We start from the raw sequence: 21,451 nt of genomic DNA on the forward strand, positions 1-21,451 counted from the left end.
TTTGCCCCAGAAAAGCTGAGAGTATTGTTAAGGGCTGTGTGGTCCTCCACAACTATCTTTACACTACAGAGACTAACAACACAGAGTCATCAACACGGTACACCCACGCCACACCCACTGGGGACCTCTGTCCAGGAGAATGGAGACAGGTGGTACAAGTGGACACCAACTTCCTAGACCCAAGAAACATGTAGGCAGACAGGGTTGCTGTACAGGACTACAGGACTACTTCCTCACACCAGCTGCTTGAGTTTCATTCCAGGATGCTGCTATCACACGTGGCAACTTACAGTAAATGTTGGATTGTACACTGTATGTTCCTTTCCTTGATTTATACAGGGCATTCTGAAAGTATTCAGACCCCTTGACTTTTTTACACATTTTATGTTACAGCTTTATTCAAAAAATTATTAAATTGTTTTTTCCCCCTCATCAATATACACACAATACCCCATAATGACAAAGAAAAAACAGTTTTTTAGAAATGTTCACGCTACAAGGTTGGCACACCTGTATTTGGGGAGTTTCTCCCATTCTTCTCTGCAGATCCTCTCAAGATCTGTCAGGTTGGATGGGGAGCGTAGCTGCACAACTACTTTCAGGTCTCTCCAGAGATGTTCGATGGGGTTCAAGTTTGGGCTCTGTCAGGGCCACTCAAGGACATTCAGAGGCTTGTCCTGAAGCCACCCATGCGTTGTCTTGACTGTGTGCTTAGGGTCGTTGCCCTGTTGGAAGGTGAACCTTCGCCCCAGTCTGAGGTCCTGAGCACTCTGGAGCAGGTTTTCATCAAGGATCTCTCTGTACTTTGCTCCGATCATCTTTCCCTCGATCCTGACTAGTCTCCCAGTCCCTGCCACTGAAAAACATCCCCACAGCATGATGCTGCCACCGCCATTTATTTTATTTTTATTTCACCTTTATTTAACCAGGTAGGCCAGTTGGGAACAAGTTCTCATTTACAACTACGACCAGGCCAAGATAAAGCAAAGCAGTGCACAAAATTAACAACACAGAGTTATACATAAACAAACGTACAGTCAATAACACAATAGAAACATCTATGTACAGTGTGTGCAAATGTAGAAGATAAGGAAGGTAAGGTAATAAGTAGGCCATAGAGGCAAAATAATTACAATTTAGCATTGACACTGGAGTGATAGATGTGGAGAGGATGATGTGCAAGTAGAGATACTGGGGTGCAAAAGAGCAAGAAGATAAATAACAATATGAGGTAGTTGGGTGTGCTATTTACAGATTGGCTGTGTACAGATACAGTGATCGGCATGCTGCTCTGACAGCTGATGCTTAAAGTTAGAGAGGGAGATATAAGTCTCCAGCTTCAGTGATTTTTGCAATTGGTTCCAGTCATTGGCAGCAGAAAACGGGCAGGAAAAGCGGCCAAAGGTAGGCTCAACTCTGACCATTTTTAACACCATAATGCCACACAGTATTAAAGGCCAACGATGGTCACCAACTTGACAAAAGTGATCAGCTCGAATGCACCCACGGTGTTAACAAGTGAAACTCCTAAGGGGACAGGAAAATTGGACTGTTTTTAAGCTCATTTCCTGTAATTCTAGCATTTTGACATGGCTTAGGCCTATGACCAGGGTAACATTTACAAAAATTAAAACCACAGGTCAGGTGTATTCAGGATGCTTTGAACATTAAATTAACACTCAAAATTCAACAACTTTGTGGGGATGAAATTGAAAGTATGCTAGTATATATATATATATATTTTAAATTGTGGTTTGATACTTTATTCAGACAGTAATGACATGAGATAGGGAGAAAGGCAAATGCTAGAAACAGTGGCAAGGTTGGAAGCAGGGATTGATCCCTGTTCTCAGGGAAAGTTGTAAGCAACACGTGCCAGGGAGTGTTACCACTACACCAAGGTGCTGCACAGGAACATTTTATATTAATGGTTGATGGTAGTGGGTAACCAAATTATAGATTGCAATATCCTTGTCCATAGACTGCTTTCAAGGTAAGGATACAAACATCTTGTATTTTGTAATTTGGGAGAATTCTCTCCTTAAAATAGGGATGGAAGGAAATCCTGCTTGCTCTCCAGGAGGGTTGGCCGCACTAGATCTATGTTTCCAATAATTTCTCAAAATCACCCAACCTTCAAGAAAAATCTCATGAATATCAATATCCAGGTGCTTTATGCCTACTAGTTGAAGATACTTACCATAATCTTATTCTACATAGACAAAATATCATGTGTGTATGAGTTGTGAGTCTCCCTATCATCTCTGCCTAGTATGTGCACAATACTTAAATGTCCAAAAATATATTTGATTCCTGGAGTATTTAATATCCAATGCTTATTTGTATGACTTACTGTCCATGAATGGCTGCAATAATGCATATAATACATTTTCAAAGACACAAGTAGGCATACCTATTTCAAATATGTGATTACACTGGAAATATTGGGAAGAAGTGGAATAATAAAATAAGTGTGGGGAATAACAATAACGTTCTTCCTGACAAGCATAGTAATTACCCTATATTTTAGCCAATTTTTAAGAATGATAATTATTCCACTGATTAGACTAAATAAAGTAAATATATAAAATAAGATGACAAAATCTGCCCCTACACCCTAACCAAATTATTATTTTATTAATTGTCCCCCTCTCTAGAATCAAAATGACACTTTTCTGTTCACAATCTGTTTGACAAAATAATTGACATAGTTACAAATAAGGTAACCCTACCAATTTTTCCGCTAAAACATACCGTTGTTACAGCCTAAATGCTAATCACCAAACGAGAGGACTAAGGCAAGTGTGGATTAAATCGACTTTAGTGCATGCTGTCAAAAGGCTGCATTCTGCAACAACAGGGACGGGAGAAACGTTATACATAAAACAACGCTACCGTGCGGCTCGTTTTACAGTTTAATCAATTTAGCGGAGAACGTTCTCTCTCTCAATTCAGCTCCAATCTAATCTTGAGGTGCGTTTCTTTAAAACATGCACCCAATTCCCTTGATCCCTTACATAACTAGACTAATCATATGCTTAAATGTACGGTTCACATTGTTCTGGCAAGACAGGACAATGCTAGAGGTTCCGCTCGTGATGTTAAATTTGCACGCTCAGATGCTCCGATTTCAAAACGATTTGGAGCACAGTTGAAAGGTTCACGCAATGACTTCAATGGAACTATTCGAAAGATAAACGCAGTACTTTCCAATGCGTTATATACGAGACGTGCCGAACGTGAGAAAAGCTTCAAATGCGTGTGTCTCACGGCCAATACGTGAGAGTTGGCAGCTCTGACTGGCTAGGATCATTTATGCAGCAGGTTAGGATAATTAACGTAGCAGGTTTGGAGACGGGGGTTAAGGAAAATAGTTAGCGAAAATGCTCTCCTAATCTGTTAGGAAAATCACTTCGTATCGAAGTGGCGTGAAAAGAGTATCCCTTGTTAACCGGTCAACCAATCCACATTTAAGGGATTGGTTGAACAGTGCCGAAAATAACCGTTTTTTTCTACTCAGTAAGACCAGTATGTAGGGGATATATGCTGAACAAAAACATGAACGCATCATGCAACAATTTGAAAGATTTAGCTGAATTACAGTTCATATTAGGAAATCAGTCAATTGAATATATGGAGTTTACATGACTGGGAAGGGACGTAGCTTGGGAGGTCATACATGTAGGTCCACGGACTTGGGAGCCAGCCCAGCCAATCACATCCTCCCTGATGTGGAGGTCCTGGGCTGCAGTTGTGAGGCTGGTTGGATGCACTGCCAAATTCTCTAAAACGACGTTGGAGGCAGTTTATGACAGAGAAATTAACATTCAATTCTCTGGCAACAGCTCTGGTGGACATTCCTGCAGTCAGCATGCCAATTGCATGTTCCATCAAAACTTGAGACATCTGTGGCATTGTGTTGTGTAACACAACTGCACATTTTAGATTTACCTTTTATTGTCCCCAGCACAAGGTGCACCTGTTTCTTAATATGCCACACCTTTCAGGTGGATGGATTATCTTGACAAAGGATAACATGCTCACTAACAGGGACGTAAACACATTTGTGCACAACATTTGAGAGAAATAACAATTTTATGTGCATATGAAAAATATTGTATTTCAGCTCATGAAACATGGGACCAGCACTTTACATGTTGCTTTTATATTCTTGTTCAGTGTAGTTTCAGGCGTTTATTTTACGCTTGTTGTGTTAGGTTAATTGCGGAAGAGAGTGTGTGAGCAACAATGTACATAAACCCTGGATCTCTAATGCGATGCATTGGACAGTGAGATGCACCAATCGGCCATATTGAAACTCCCCAGCAGAAGCAGTCCTCTATTGGAATTAATGGAATTCTACAGTATTTCAATAAAACATTTTTCAAGGACAAAATTACATGTATTTAAGTATTTTGTTGTTGTAGTGTGGACAGTAACATTATAACTTTCTAAAAAGTATACTTTAAGGAAAATGTTTGCATACATTGTTTTATGTTTATCTCACTTAATGTAATTCAAACGTATGAATTATGGTATCTACAATAGAATAATCGTGGCAAAAAATATATATACTTGAATAAATGCATTTCTTTGCAAGGTGTGGGAGTGCCAAGATGTGGGCGCGGTGGGTTCAAAACCGCGCCCCCTGAGATTCAACTGGTGTATATATAGATCATTGGGTGTGAACGATGGGACACATTTCAGCGCACAATATAGGGGACAAGGCGTGTGTATGGAATGATACGGGCGTGTTTCATGTTGGATTTATAAAAGCGGTTGTCCGACATAAAGTCATTTTCAGTTGTAGCCAATATTATTTGGCTTTTATGTTAGTGATTGAACGCTGTGTCACTGTCACAATACCGACGGTTCCAGCTGGGACATCAATCTTGTGTTCGAGGGCTTTCCAAAACATATTGGTCCAGGCGTACTGGTTATTCCGGTGATTGTTTCGGTGAGTGAAACTTTTTGAAATACCATTGGACACATTTGTTTACCCCACAATGTCATATGCCTGTCATAGCTTTCCTACTATTGTACGGGCTTAGGGTATGGTCAATTGTGTAGGCTATTGCAGCATTTGGAACAAAATAACCTGGATTCATGCATTAGGCTACCTACTGTATACCTATGTTCGCATGCACTGTACATGTTGCCTATACTGTAGTCTGTTCTTCACACTTATTCTCCCCCTGTCTGAAATGTCAAGACAAGTTTACATGCGGACGAACGTCATGTTGCAATGACAATTTGTAACAATTTGTTACAATGTAGTAGCGCCTTGACATTCAATTGATGTGTATGTTACGCGCTACGATTATTGCAATAGATAAAGCCATTTGTACACTCACAATTTTGGCATATCAAGGTAATAAAGAATGTTCTGAATGCTAAAGCAGCATACTGTACTTCCTGGTGGCGATTTTAGCATGTAAATCTTGGTGGGGCAACAACAACAAATAAGTGGGAAGCATGCCAGCAAAGCCACTACACAACACTAAACAATACATGAATTGCACTATAACGGTGACAAACGGTGCCCACAAACGGCCTACGTAAAGCTGTCCCAACAGCAGTCCCAACATCTTACCACTGCTACACCTGACTATCAGCGGAGCATTGTCTGGCAGCAAAACAATTAATTTAGCATCATAGCCTTTAAAGAAAACATAGCTGATGTGGCTGACTTGCTTAAACAAATGTGGTTTCTAATGACAATTGAGGTGTACAAGCTATGGCATAAGGGGACGACAAGCGGATAAGAGGCAATATAATATGTGTTTAGCACTTTTCAAATGTACAGCGACAGAATTCATAACATGGTCCGTTCTTACAGTGTTCTCCCTGTACACCAAGTCAGAACTGTAGGATAAATAAAAGGGCCATATAAGCAAACAATGAGAACTCTTACAATATTCGATGATGACATTTCTCTAAAACAGGTTATAGGCTACATGTGCACCACCATGTCAGAACAGTAGGTGAAATTAAGAGGGGTAAATAGACCAAATTATTAGGGTGAGGTACATGGGCTACTAACATCTTACTACATAACATACAGTATTACTTTCTTAGCTACAGTATACATAACTCCCTGGCATATTACATAATTTATGCAGCATCATACAATACATTTTTGGAGTCACCTTGTTGTGCTGTGCTCACTTGACAGGAAGGTGGTGCGGCGGTCCTTTGTGGGCAAATTGTCATTAAAGTCTGACATTCTCTGGATTTATTGTGCTTTCAAAACAACTGGAAACTCGGAAAAAAACATGATCGAATCATGATGACGTCATTGATCTTTAGGTCGTAGCTAGAAAACAGGCTGGATTTACAATTCCGAGTTGGATGACCGTTCAAAACGCCTTCTTAGTTGGGAACTTCTAATGTAACTCTATGGCAGCACCCAAGGGGCTAGAATTTATTTGCTCTGCCCTTAGACTTGGCAGTGACGTAATGTCCCCATGAGTGACAGAACACTGGGCCAATCACGGTGCAACATTTTTCTGCTAGCTTGCCCCACCACCACAGAAAGCTCTGAGCTAGGCTGAAACACCTGCATTTTGGAGCTGCCTTACTCAAGAAAACAAAAAGGAAACCATGCTTACATGTGGCTTTATTAACTTGGTGATATATATATATATATATATAATTTACATTGTTTGCAAACTGATACGTGACACGTATTAATGCCAAAATAACATGCAAAACAGGCAAGCCCCACCCCAAAAAAGGAATCATGTGTCCTTCCTATGCATTTTCTGTCAATGTCCTAGCCCATTCATATACGCTAACTACCTTAGCGCTTATTGATGATCGTATCTTCTGGCTGGGGGTTTTGTTAAGCGCTCTGATGCTTGCTCTAAACTAGGGGTGTAGGACCTACATTCATATAGTTTATTGACTGTGTCCAGCTCGCTAATAATCACCGAAATGAAAGCTAGACAGTCAGGGAGAATCAAAAAATAAATAATTTTGTAGCAAATTTTGACAGTAAGGAAATATAACCAATTTTCAGTGCGTCCATCCAGGCCTCCAGAATGTGGACCTCAGGGCAAAATTAGTTTGACACCCCTGCTCTAAACATTAAAACGCATGGCTTGCGACACGATTTTGGATACATAAGGAAAGTATATTTCATATCAGCAAGAAATAATAATAATACTAAAATAATTACTACACAACTTTATAGGTTAAGGGTTCCCACAAAGCCATATTTCCACATTACACGCTTGTTTACAGAAAGCACTGGACTACCTGTGCTAATTAGCTACAGTATCTGCATTTCCGAACACCTGTGTGTAAATGGAAAGAAGATGCCCGAAAAAGGTTGTCACTGAAAAATACTGTTGGCTGCAACTGTGTTAAAACAGGTTTTATTTTGTATAATGTGGTATGGGCCTATTGGGTGATGTCATTATTTGAAGTCAGCAAATAGTGATTCCTTAATTCACCATGCCAAGTCTCATTGATACAGGCTTTGTCTACAGTGCTACCCAATACTTGCATGTCTTGGTTAGTGAGAAAACACAAGTAAAGCAGTAGTCATTGTCCGAGTGGCTGGGCACTTAGCAGGGTATTCATCAGCAAAACAGTAATTTATCACATTTTTGAGTCTGATTCAGTCGTCGTATACTACCCACAATACAACAGAAAAATACATTTCTGGCTATATAATGCTATATAAGGCTGTGCACTAGATTATTAATCAATGAGTCCATAATTGACCAATATACAGGCATTGTTTACTAGTCCTACCCACCACACCACACCACAACACATCAAATCGTAACTACTGTGCTGCTGCTCATTAGGCCTTATTACCAATATGGCCTATGATTGATCTGCCGGGAGAGGAGTGTCTGATACAGCTCATTACATTCACTGTCATTACAGTGTGTGTCTGTCTGTGTGTGTGTTTGTGTCTGATTTGGTTTGTGTTGGCTGAGTGGGAGATGTGAGGTGTAGGCAGCAGTAGCACTACAGGTTCTGTGGGGGGTTTAACAACAACGGTACACACACAGCAGAGTCAGTTTGTTAGCTTGCCTTATTCAAATCTCAAATGCACCCTGTAATTTGCATGACATTTTGAATGTAAAGTCTGTTATTGAACTCTCTCTCTTTCTCTCGCTCTCTCAGTATGTAGGATCTTAATTTGAGGCAGTTTGCTACAGCAGGAAAATTATCCTGCAGCAACAGAGAATGTGGATTGTAAAGAATGGCCATTTTTTTTATAGGGGTTGATACATTTTTCGTTAGGGCAAATAAAGTCTGACATTTTAAAGTGGAAATTACAAACTTTATAAGCTTTTAAACCTCAAATACACTACAAGTTTGCATTTCCTGCTGTGCAGCAATAACAGGATGATCAAATTTAGATCTGGCATCTGTAGCATACAGTAGCATTGGCCACTGAGATCCTCATTTCCAAATGAATGGTTTGTGTTCATTGGTGTGTATTTCAGGAAGCTGCAACATGTTTGTTTTAGTGCCTGTGTGTTTGCAACACAAGCATCACTTGTTTCTCTACGTTTATTTACTTCCTGTAGTGCTGAGTGTGTAGATACAATAGGCAGGATTTGTTAAATATTTGTTTTATTTAACTAGGCAAGTCAGTTAAGAACTATTTTTTATTTACAATGACTGCCTACCCCGGACGAACCCTAACGACGCTGGGCCAGTTGTGCTCCACCCTATGGGACTCCCAATCACGGCTGGTTGTGATACAGCCTGGAATCGAACCAAGGTTTGTAATGATGCCTCTAGCACTGAGATGCAGTGCCTTAGACCGCTGCGCCACTTGGGAGCCCCCAGGCTGCTGTAGAACTACTTTAACACTGGATGATCACACGTGCAAAGAGCAAGCTGCTAAGGGGAAACCATACAGTATCAACAGCTTTTTGGGCCTTTGTGGAAAACCGAGGGAAGGGTGTGTGTGTGTGTCAGTCTTGCTTCCAAAACATCTATTCCCAGTTGTTGTTTTTTTAAGTAGATGTGTCCAAACGTTTGACTGGTACTGTAGTTAAAGGCATGTACTGTCTGTCAGATGTATGGTGATATCCCTGCTGTTTAGTGGACAGATATGTTTAACATGACAGTATTGACCAGAGGATTTGCAGCCAGGGAGGGGCCAACAGGCTGAGCTCAGGCTAGCAACAAACTGCATGACCATGACGGCTACTGTAGGTGGTGGAGGTATTTCCCTCAGTGCTTGTAACATTGACAGAAGGGTTTTCCACTCCCTACGCCCTCTTTTCCTCAGTAGCAACCTCACATCGTTGGTTTCAGCCATGATGAGTTAGTTTGAGACTGTTGCTTCTCCTATCTGTTTCCTTACCCGTGTCAGAACTGATAGCTTGACAATACTGAATGTTATCCCCTTTTTTCAATTGTTCAAGTGCTCTTGTACTTTTGGGTTTTGTTTTGTTTGCCTTGTTGCTGCAAATTATGGTTGTCAAGTTGGATTAAAATAAGGATCTATTGCAGACAATTAGGATTGAATAAAGCATATTGAGTTAGATGTACTGATATCATCATGAATTTAGTCATATCGAAGGGCACTATTTGGTGTAGCCCAAAGGCCGGGAGAAGGAAAAATTGAGTTGTTCCATTTTTAACCGTCCAAAGGGAATGCATACAGCTGACTATACACTTGTATCCCCGTGGACTGGTGTTTCATATACAAAATCTCCATTTAAGCTGCAAAGTTGTCGATTTCCTCCATAACTCGATTTAAATGGTGAGAAGGCAGAAAAAAACAGGGAAAATATCCGGGACTAGCATTGCTAGGCATTAGTTACTTTAGCATGGTGGTGGAAAATGGTGTTTCATAAAGAAAGTACCCTTATTTTCCCCATTTCTTTTCGGCTTCTCGGCATTAAACTGAGTTATGGAGGATATCAATACCGTTGCAGCCTGAATGGAAAAGGTTTTATGTACAAACCGGTCCACGGGGGATACGTGTGTACAGCCGGCTGCATGCATTCCCTTTGGGCGGTAAGATGAAACTACTCAATATCGCCATCTGCCATCCTTTGGCCTACGTTTGGTGCAAAGCTGTAGGCATATGAACTGTAGTGATGGGGGGGGGGGGTTACATATTGCAATATTATTTTGGATAATGTTATATTGTTGACTCTAAATAATATTTTGCTACAGGAAGTGTTAGCTAGTGCTAGTCTGCTGTACCTGCGCCAAAACATTTCATTCTATAGCTTGTTCTCCATCTTCTCTTTAAATAGGTAGCCAACATGTTTTCAGCACTTTTATTTCCATGACTGATCAAAAGTCATTTACACATACTCTCTGTCGTCTCTCTGCAGCAGGCATACTGTGAGCAATATGTTTGGAACAACAAATCACAATTAAATCGAACAGATTGTTGTTCATTATAAATTACATCTATCCAGCCAATCTGTCCAGTTAAACTGTCTCTGCTTCCCAAGTGGCACCCTATCCCTTATATATTGCTCTACATTTGGTCAAAGTAGTGCACTATAAAAGGGTGCCATTTGGGACATACCCAGACTTTCCTAGGGTGACCTACCCTTTATGTTTGATTGAAAGGCCCAGTGCAGCGTTGCAATACACAAATAGCCTTTTAAAATCCATATTGGATTTTTAGCACTATGTACCTAGTCTTTCATGTTGTTGCTTGATGTTCATAGAAAAAAGCGGCCATGTTTCAATAACAGACACAGCCAGGATTCCTGGAAGTAAAGATGTGTTTATGTAGCAACAACAGAGCAACTGCTTGGAGTGATATTTTTGTGTGTTTCTGCCTGTCTATCTGTCGTATAAGGTGAACGACCTACCCACAAAGTCAACTTCATCACAGTATACTGTATAAACTACTCAGGCTTTTGGAAAATGTATTTGAAATGAATTCAGTTACGGTACATTTACACACAAATAATAGTATACTTGTTTGATTATGTGTGTGCATGCATGCATGTTTGTGTGTCTGGCTGCATGCATGTGTATAAATGTGTAATTAAGGCATTGTAACAAACAGGCCAGGGCGATGCCAGCCCGGTACAGCAAGAGTGTCAGAGAGCAAACTAATGAATTTACTCAATAAGCTACCCCCTGATGGTCTCCTAGGATGTGTCACAAATGACACCCTATTCCCTACATAGTACCCTATAGACCCTGATCAAAGTTTGGTCACTCACCCCCTCTCTCCTGTGTGTGTGTGCGCGTGTCTGTATATTTAATGTCATTGTATTCCTGTGTATGTGTTATCTGTATGGTTAGTCTTTCTGTTTAAGCCCTGTGTGTGGTGTTCTGGGAGCCTCTTTAAAAGCCCTGATCTGATCAGCCTGTGTTCCAGTCTGTTTCCCACAGAGCCTCTCCCCTTGTGCACCAGCGTTACCTGCTCTGGCTCCAGCTCTTGCTCTCTGTGCCCATAGATTATGCGTGTGTGTGTGATGTGCACGTGGGTAACCTGCGTCCAGGTCCGTTCAGGTAAATAGCCTATTTATTAGTTTACACCTCCACCACCATCACAGGCGGGTAGGCAGTCAGGCCAATGGCGTGGTCTACAACGGAAAATGTTAGAGACCCTCCTTTTTTTTTGGTTGTTGCTCTTTTAAAGTCAATTTCCTGTAAGTCTACACATTTTGCCATAGTGTAGAGAACATTTTACCATTTTGAAGTTAGTTTCCTGCAGTTCCTGCAAATCAGTTTTGAAGCAAATCTACTAATTTTGCCTTGCCTTATGCTGTGTTCTTATGCTATCTGAGTGACTCAAACATTATAACAAAATCAATGGGGACCCCATGCCATGACATTTTTTGAATTTTTTATTCTCCCTGACTGTCTAGTTTTTTTTTTATTTTGGTGGTTGTTAGTTCTCAAATATATAGCTCCATTATATATATATTTTTATATACTTTATCTGGTTTTAGTCATTTAAGTTTACACTGAAAAGTTTTAACATCCTGAAAATTATAATATTTGGATAATATTTTTTGTTGTGGCAGCAATGATTTAGCAGCAGCGGCCTGGCACTGCCAAATTAGTATAGGGGAAACACAGAGTGGTTGTTGCAAGACCAATTTAAAGGGAAGGAAGTTCAACTTTGGAGCACACTACGTTTTCTCTCTTTGTTTGACTGGTTGTTCTCTATGAGTGCCATGCCCTTTTATTTCTCTGAAACATTATCTGCCCTTGGAACCACTTAAACTGATAAAGATGGCACTTTAAAACCCCAACACTCATAACTTAATTTGTGTCAATGTTTGCAGGGCATTTGTCAAACAGACCCTGACATAATAAGCACTGTTCTGCTCCTTTTATTGGTCCGATAGTGTTTGCCCAATGTTAGGAGGAGACGAGCGTTGGCTGCCTGCTAATGATCGGAACTAGGGAGAACTACAAACACACTTCTGAAGTGCTGCCCAGAACAGGTTAAGTGATAGGCAGACGCCAATGAGCACAAGACAATTCCCTGAAGGATACTGTCACACCCTGATCGGTTTCACCTGTCCTTGTGATTGTCTCTACCCACTCCAGGTGTCGCTTGTTTTCTCTAGTATATTTATCCCTGTTTCCTGACTCTCTGTGCCAGTTCATCTTGTATGTCCAAATCAACCAGCATGTTTTTCCCGTGCTCCTGCCTTTTCCATTCCCTTTTTGCTAATCCTCCCGGTTTTGACCTCGAGCCTGCCTACCACTCTGTACCTCTTGGACTCTGAACTGGTTTTGACCTTTTGCCTGTCCACGACCATTCTCTTGCCTACCCCTTTTTGGATCAATAAACATCTAAGACTCCAGCCATCTGCCTCCTATGTCTGCATCTGGGTCACACCTTGTGCCCTGATAGATACAACTTAACAAAGACCCACAAGTGTCCTTTTGAAGTATGAGATTGTTCAGTTCAGGCTTTCACTAAACGTTCTTCTGACACTCATTTCTAATGCATGAACGTTCACAAAGCACCAACAATTTATCCTACCCTAAGTGCCCTCCATTATGTGTCCTCAGCAGGGTCACCACGTCCAATTTGTTGTTTTCCCATGACCGGTAAGGTGAGGTAAGCAGGCTGAGGTAACAGATGGCTGTTCTCGCCTGTGTTTTGTCTCTGGTCCTTTGAACAATCTAGGCCAGGCTCTATCTGTATTACTTTAAAATCCATATTCTCCTTGTCTCCCCTTCATCTGTACTGATTGAAAAAGACTTGACAGGTGAAAGCAATATAGCAGATATTTCCCATTAGAGTGGTTGGTCAGTCCTTCCAGATTAGTAAAATGAAGGATAGGAGAGGAGCTGAGGAAAGGAAAGAACAGACTTCTTAGACATCTGAAAAAAGCCTAGAATCTGTCACTCAAGAAGAGCATGTCTCTGAGAACTGTCTGCCCCACAAACCCCATGGCTCACAACATAGACTTTTGGCTCACACTCCCTCTATGTCTCTGTCATTGGAATGTGTCTGTCGATGTGGCCCCTTGTGGTTTTTATCACTGCACAAGCACAGAGAGATTCCAAGGCTTTTCAGGAGTGTTTATAAATCAACTATCTTAAGTTTCATGGTAGCGACTTATCCCGGGCTTACCAATAAAAGCCAGGATGTCATAGATCTTGGTAGAGGTGCATGGACGAGATTGGATCATGTTAATTATTAGATGTTTTTACACTTTTTAATTCACTTCAAAGCTCTTTACCAATTAAACTACACTGAACAAAAATATAAACATTATACAGTGCATTTGGAAAGTATTCAGACCCCTTGACTTTTTCCACATTTTATTACATTACAGCCATCTAAAATGTAAAAAATCTATTTAAAAAATCAGCAATCTACACACTACCCCATAATGACAAAGCAAAAACAGTTTTTTTGTAATGTTTGCAAATGTATAAAAAATTAAAAACAGATACCTAATTTACATAAGTATTCAGGCCCTTTGCTCTGAGACTCGAAATTGAGCTCAGTTGCATCCTGTTTCCATTGATCATTCTTGAGATGTTTCAACTTGATTGGAGTCCACCTGTGGTAAATTCAATTTATTGGGCATGATTTGGAAAGGCACACACCTGTCTATATAAGGTCCCACAGTTGCATGTCAGAGCAAAAACCAAGCCATTTGGTCAAAGGAATTGTTCGTAGAGCTCCGAGACAGGATTTTGTCGAGGCACAGATCTGGGGAAGGGTACCAAAATATTTATCCTGCATTGAAAGTCCCCAGGAACACAGTTGACTCCATAATTCTTAAATGGTAGAAGTTTGGAACCATTAAGAGTCTTCCTAGAGCTGGCCGCCAGGCCAAACTGAGCAATCGGGGGAGAAGGGCCAATGTCAGGGAGGTGACCAAGAACCCCATGGTCACTCTGACAGAGCTCCACAGTTCCTCTGTGGTAGAACCTTCCAGAAGAACAACCATCTCTGCAGCACTCCACCAATCAGGCCTTTGTGGTAGAGTGGCCAGAGGGAAGCCACACCTCAGTAAAAGGCACATGACAGCCCACTTGGAGTTTGCCAAAAGGCATCTAAAATACTCTCAGATCATGAGAAACCATATTCTCTGGTCTGATGAAACCAAGATTGAACTCTTTGGCCTGAATGCCAAGCGTCACGTCCGGAGGAAACCTGGCACCATCCCTACGGTGAAGCATGGTGGTGACGTTTTTCAGTGGCAGGGACTGGGAGACTAGTCAGGATCGAGGGAAAGATTAGCGGAGCAAAGTATAGAGATCCTTGCTGAACCTTTTCCAGGGGGCTCAGGACCTCAGACTGGCACTCAGGTTCACCTTCCAACAGGGCAACAACCCTAAGCACACAGCCAAGACAATGCAGGAGTGGCTTCGGGACAAGTCTCTGAAGGTCCTTGAGTGGCCCAGCCAAAGCCCGGACTTGAACCCCATCGAATATCTCTGGAGAGACCTGAAAATAGCTGTGCAGCGACGTTCTCCGTTCCAACCTGAAAGAGCTTGAGAGGATCTGCAGAGAAGAATGGGAGAAACTCCCCAAATACAGGTGTGCTGAGCTTGCAGCGTCACACCCAAGAAGACTCAAGGCTGTAATCACTACCAAAGGTGCTTCAACCAAGTACTGAGTAAAACGTCTGAATAATTATGTAAATGTCATATTTCAGTTTCTAAAATCCAGTTTTTGCTTTGTCATTATGCGGTATTGTGTGTAGATTGATTGAGGGGAACAAAATGTGGAAAAAGTCAACGGGTCTGAATACTTTCTGAATGTAATGTATGCAGCAATTTCAAAGATGTTACTGAAATAATTTATTTTATTCAATTGAAATAAATTAATTAGGTCCTAATCTATGGATTTCACAACTGAGAATTTAGATATGCATCTGTTGGTCACAGATACCTTAAAAAAGAAAAGCAGGATCGTGGATCAGAAAACCAGTCGGTATCTGGTGTGACCACCATTTGCCTGCCTCATGCAGTGTGACACATCTCCTTTGCATAGAGTTGATCAGGCTGTTGATTGTTGCCTGTGGTATTACTCCTCTTTAATGGCTGTGTGAAGTTGCTGGATATTGGCGGGACCTGGAACACGCTGTTGTACACGTCAATCCAGAGCATCCCAAACAATGGGTGACATGTTTGGGCCTCAGGATCTTGTGACGATATCTCTGTGCATATAAATTGCCATTGATAAAATGGTATTGTGTTCATTGTCCGTAGCTTATGCCTGCCCATAACATAACCCCACCGCCACCTCTGTTCACAAAGTTGACACCAGCAAACCACTCACCCACATGACGCCATACACACTGTCTGCCATCTGCCCGGTACATTTGAAACCTGGATACATCCGTGAAGGTCACACTTCGCCAGCATGCCAGTGCCCTTCGAATTTGAGCATTTGCTCACTGAAGTCAGTTACGACGCCAAACTTTAGTCAGGTCAAGACCATGTTGAGGACGACGAGCATGCAGGTGAGCTTTACCAAGACGGTTTCTGACAGTTTGTGCAGAAAGTCTTTGGTTGTGGAAACCCACAGTTACGTCAGCTGTCCGGGTGGCTGGTCTCAGACGCTCCCACGTGAAAAAGATGAATATGGCGGTTCTAAGCTTGCGTGGTTACGGGTGGTCTGCGGTTGTGAGGCCTGTTGGTCATACTGCCAAATTCTCTAAAACAACGTTTGAAGCGTCTTATGGTAGCATTAAATTCTATGGCAACAGCTCTGGTGGACATTCCTGCAGTAAGCATGCTAATTGCACACTCCCTCAACTTGAGACATCTGTGGAATTGTGTTGTGTGACAAAACTGCACATTTTAGAGTGGCCTTTTATTATCCCAGCACAAGCTGCACCTGTGTAATGATCATGCTGTTAATCCGCTTCTTGATATGCCACACCTGTCAGGTGGATGGGTTATTTTGGCGAAGGAGAAATGCTCATTAACAGATGTAAACACATTTTTGCACAAACTTTGCTTTTTTGTTCGTATGGACATTTTCTGGGATAATTTATTTCAGCTCATGAAACATGGGACCAACACTTTACATGTTACGTTCATATTTTTGTTCAGTGTAACTACAACATTTTTTTTGCAAAGCCCCTGCTTTGAGTCCCCACGGTAACCAAGATTTCTGTAATGTACCACAACTCCACAGATGTGCTCACAGTCTGTCGTGTGGATGCATACTTGTTTTGGGGTTGGGTGTTTAGGCACGGCTGCACGGCCGGTGGAGGCTGTCTGTACGCTGTACGTGTGTGCTAGTGAGCTGGTGGGAGAGATTGAGTTCCGCTCTATCCATTACTTACATCCCTCCATCCCTCTGCTTTGGAGTCATAAAGTATGTGTGTAAACCCTGCAGTGGCATGGCAGGATTGCAGGAAGTCTAACAGTGCTTCCAGAGTGCTGTTGAGGGAGCGGTAAGCTGTTATTGATGACTGGGCTCATGTGTTTGTCATTTCAACGAGTGGAGTGCTGGGAGACATTGGAGTCTGATGGAGAGGAGGGTAGAACAGGGCGAGCGGGGAGGGCCACACCTTGTTCTCTCTCTCTCTCTCTGACTGGCATTAACTATCATTAAGGCGCATCAATCAAGCAGTTAATTGCTTCTATTTGGCCATTAGAAATGGACTGGGCTGACTCGTCAGATAACCAATTAAGACAGAAATTAGGATCTCTGCTCGCTGTCAACGTGGAGCGTTATTTATTAAGGGAAGAGATGGATGATTTAAGGGGCTGTGCTAAATATTTTGGAAACCTTTATGCTTTATAACTGGCTTTACTCATTAGTTTTATTTTATTTTTTATTTTATTTCACCTTTATTTAACCAGGTAGGCTAGTTGAGAACAAGTTCTCATTTGCAACTGCGATCTGGCCAAAATAAAGCATAGCAGTGTGAACAGACAACAACAGTTACACATGGAGTAAACAATAAACAATAAACAAGTCAATAACATTAATAAAAAATAATCTATATACATTGTGTGCAAAAGGCAGGAGGTAGGCAATAAATAGGCCATAGGAGTGAATAATTACAATTTAGAAGATTAACACTGGAGTGATAAATGATCAGATGAACATGTGCAGGTAGAGATACTGGTGTGCAAAAGAGCAGAAAAGTAAATAAAATAAAAACAGTATGGGGTGAGGTAGGTAAATTGGGTGGGCTATATACCGATGGACTATGTACAGCTACTGCGATCGGTTAGCTGCTCAGATAGCAGATGTTTAAAGTTGGTGAGGGAGTAAGTCTCCAATTTCAGATTTTTGCAATTCGTTCCAGTCGCAGGCAGCAGAGAACTGGAAGGAAAGGCGGCCAAATTAGGTTTTGGCTTTAGGGATGATCAGTGAGATACACCTGCTGGAGCGCGTGCTACGGGTGGGTGTTGCCATCGTGACCAGTGAACTGAGATAAGGCGGAGCTTTACCTAGCATAGACTTGTAGATGACCTGGAGCCAGTGGGTCTGGCGACGAACATGTAGCGAGGGCCAGCCAACTAGAGCATACAGGTCGCAGTGGTGGGTGGTATAAGGTGCTTTAGTAACAAAACGGATGGCACTGTGATAAACTGCATCCAGTTTGCTGAGTAGAGTATTGGAAGCTATTTTGTAGATGACATCCCCCGAAGTCGAGGATCGGTAGGATAGTCAGTTTTACTAGGGTAAGTTTTGTGGCGTGAGTGAAGGAGGCTTTGTTGCGAAATAGAAAGCCGACTCTAGATTTTATTTTGGATTGGCGATGTTTGATATGAGTCTGGAAGGAGAGTTTGCAGTCTAGCCAGACACCTAGGTACTTATAGATGTCGACATATTCTAGGTCGGAACCATCCAGGGTGGTGATGCTAGTCGGGCGTGCGGGTGCAGGCAGCGAACGGTTGAAAAGCATGCATTTGGTTTTACTAGTGTTTAAGAGCAGTTGGAGGCCACGGAAGGAGTGTTGTATGGCATTGACACTCGTTTGGAGGTTAGATAGCACAGTTTCCAAGGAAGGGCCAGAAGTATACAGAATGGTGTCGTCTGCGTAGAGGTGGATCAGGGAATCGCCCCCACCAAGAGCAACATCATTGATATATAAAGAGAAAAGAGTCGGCCCGAGAATTGAACATTGTGGTACCCCCATAGACTGCCAGAGGACCGGACAATTAGTAAAGATTGAAAAAGTAAGGGTCCAAGACAGCTGCCCGGGGGTATTTCTGATTCTAACTGGATTATGTTGGAGAGGATTCCATTAAAGAACACCCTCTGTCTTCTTTTTAACAAATCTCTTTATCCACAATATAGCAGGTGATGTAAAGCCATAACACATTTTCCACCAGTAGACTATGATCGATAATGTGAAAAGCCAGGCTGAAGTCGAACAAAACGGCTCCCACAATCTTTTTATCATCAAGTCGTGCTTGTTGATTTTTCTTCCCAGTAAGTCTTGCCAATTTATTTACAGTAAAATAGCATTGTATATGGTCAAACACAATTTTCAACCAAAAGTGTATTAAGGGTTAGTAACAGCTATTTGAGCCAGTAAAGGGGGTTTTACTATTCTTGGGTAGCGGAATGACTTTTGCTTCCCTCCAGGCCTGTCGGCACACACTTTATAGTAGGCTTAGATTGAAGATATGGCAAATAGGAGTTTTTAATTGTTTTATTTCACCTTTTATTTAACCAGGTATGCTAGTTGAGAACAAGTTCTCATTTACAACTGCGACCTGGTCAAGATAAAGCAAAGCAGTGCGACACAAACAACACCACAAGGAATCTGTACAGCCATATATCCAATATAGTTTATAAAATGAATTGAGGCATTGAACACATTTCAAATAAGACCGCTAGATGCTAACAAACTCTAACAAATTCTAACAAACTAATACAACGTTGCTATAGCCTACACAATTCCACAGATTATTTTACCAGACTCACAACATTTTCCTTTCTTTCTGTGCCACCAAATGTTTGCATACTACTACTATCAAAGTGAACAGGTTTAAGCTACTAATGGAACATTATGGAACAGTGTTAACTAATTTTGGTAGCCATCTAGATGTCACCGTGAAACGGTCAACTCAATGGGGAGAGCATGAAAGGCAACAGCACCAGAACACATTTCCTCCTTAGCTGTAACAACCCTGTGTGATTCGGTTCACTCCGCTGTCAAGTGCGCAACATACGCCATTGCTTTGCAGGCCAGGAGTGTCTGTATAGCCTCTCCCCGCTAACTATTTGTTTAATTTGAACAACATTGTTCCATAATGTTACACCTTCTACTTTACTAGTAGTATGCAAATGTGTGGTGGCACAGAAAGACCCTCAGACTCCCTTGATTGATACAGTATGTTTCCCTACTGAAGACTCCAAAACCAGCCGGCCTCAACAAACCCCACAAGCAGTCAACCAGTTGGTCAGTCAGTCTCTCAATCAGTCAGTCAGGCAGGCAGACAGGATAAGCTGGTGCTAGTCTCTATCCAGAGCAGGCTCATTATCCATCAGGGTTGGCCTTGGACAGGCTTGCTTGGTTCACACCATTGATTGACATCTGACAGGCAGCCTGGCTAGCCTAGTGCTAACAGGGATGACGCAGGATGAAGCATTATGGGGCATTGTGATACATGGCTATCCTAGACTTAACAGAGATGACACTGCAAGGTGGGGCATTGTGATAGCTGGCTAGCCTAGCCCTAACAGGGATGACACAGGATGGAGCATGGTGGGGCATTGACTTGGCTAGCCAAGCCCTAGTCTCGTGTAGCCATATCTCAAAATCACATTGTTGTCACGCTGGTCCTTTGGAGCTCTGGAGAATTTTGTATTAGCCGAAATGGCTAGAATAGTCCGCTGGCTTCCAGCAACTACATTTTTATTGGATGTTACATTTCAAGAACCCTCCTCCACGTGCACGTAGAAGGGGTGCTGCGTCACATGTTATGTTCGTCACTATTCGAGTCGAAGGCATTACAACTTCTCTGCTTGAAAACTACCCGTAGGCTATGGTAAAAGTTGAGTGTATCAAGTGTAGCCGACAGCCAGCAATTGATTGAAATTAAGTCACCACAAACACTGCATATATCAACTTATTAATATGAATATATTATATTAATCAGCCCAAGCAAGGCATTTGATTTGTTTGATGTGTTGCAAGGCGTCATTGATTTACACCAGGCTACTTCCTGCTATTGACTTCACCAGGCTTTCAAATAGGGAAGCCTGGTTCTTGATAAGGCTAGCCTAGCCCTCATAGGGATGAGAGAGGATGGCGCTCAGCAATAGCAGGGCATTCTGCCACTGGGAAGGATTTAGACAGTACAAAGGATCGGTCCCTGGAAGACTAACAAAGATAGTCATCCACAAAGCAGAATCACTAAGTTTTCGCATTTTCAGTTTAGAGGATTCTTTCCACATGTTTAACTAACAGATACTTGTTGTTTAGGTCTATTCCTGTCGTGTAGATAAGAGATTGGATGTGTGCAGTCAGTGTAGTAACTCTGTTTTTTTTCCTGGCTTGGCTGGTACCTTATCTAAAACCCACTGGGTCTCCCACTGCACCATAGCTGGGTTTCCTAGACATAATTCCCCCCCTTACTATCCTTATGTAGCATCCATCATGAGAATGCAGTTCTATAAGTGTACACTCAGGCATGGAACTTCCACACCCACCTGTCGAGAGAGAAGCCTGATGACATACCCAGATTCCCACTGCCCCGAGGGTACAGTGGTACGATTACTTCCTACTAATCTCTTTCTGAACTCTCCACCGCTGGGCTAACTACCTAGCCCATATTAAAAATAGACACACAGCCAACCAGTGGCATGCTGAGGTCATGGATGGGATTAATTCAATGCAGGGCGGCAGGTAACCTAGCGGTTTAGAGCAATGGGCCAGTAACAGAAAGGTTGCTGGTTCGAATCCCCAAGGCGACTAGGTGAGAAATCTGTCTGTGACCTTGAGCAAGGAAAGCACTTAAACCTAATTACTCCTGTTAGTTGCTCTGGATAAGAGTGTCTGCTAAATTATTCAAATGTAAAATGGGC

General features: G+C 41.9%; 1 protein-coding gene across 2 annotated transcripts in view; it reads left to right on the forward strand.

The window, feature by feature from the left end:
- Positions 1 to 4,727: 4,727 nt before the first annotated feature.
- LOC139422096 (calcium/calmodulin-dependent protein kinase kinase 1-like) overlaps positions 4,728 to 21,451 on the forward strand; it is a 128,321-nt gene continuing 111,597 nt past the window's right edge. For both annotated transcript variants that reach the window (XM_071173247.1, XM_071173246.1), the window contains exon 1: positions 4,728 to 4,957. The gene's annotated coding sequence lies outside the window, so the exon portion shown is untranslated. The remainder of the gene's footprint in view (positions 4,958 to 21,451) is intronic.

Source organism: Oncorhynchus clarkii, chromosome 12 (genome assembly GCF_045791955.1).
Source record: "Oncorhynchus clarkii lewisi isolate Uvic-CL-2024 chromosome 12, UVic_Ocla_1.0, whole genome shotgun sequence".
Lineage (NCBI taxonomy): Eukaryota > Metazoa > Chordata > Actinopteri > Salmoniformes > Salmonidae > Oncorhynchus > Oncorhynchus clarkii.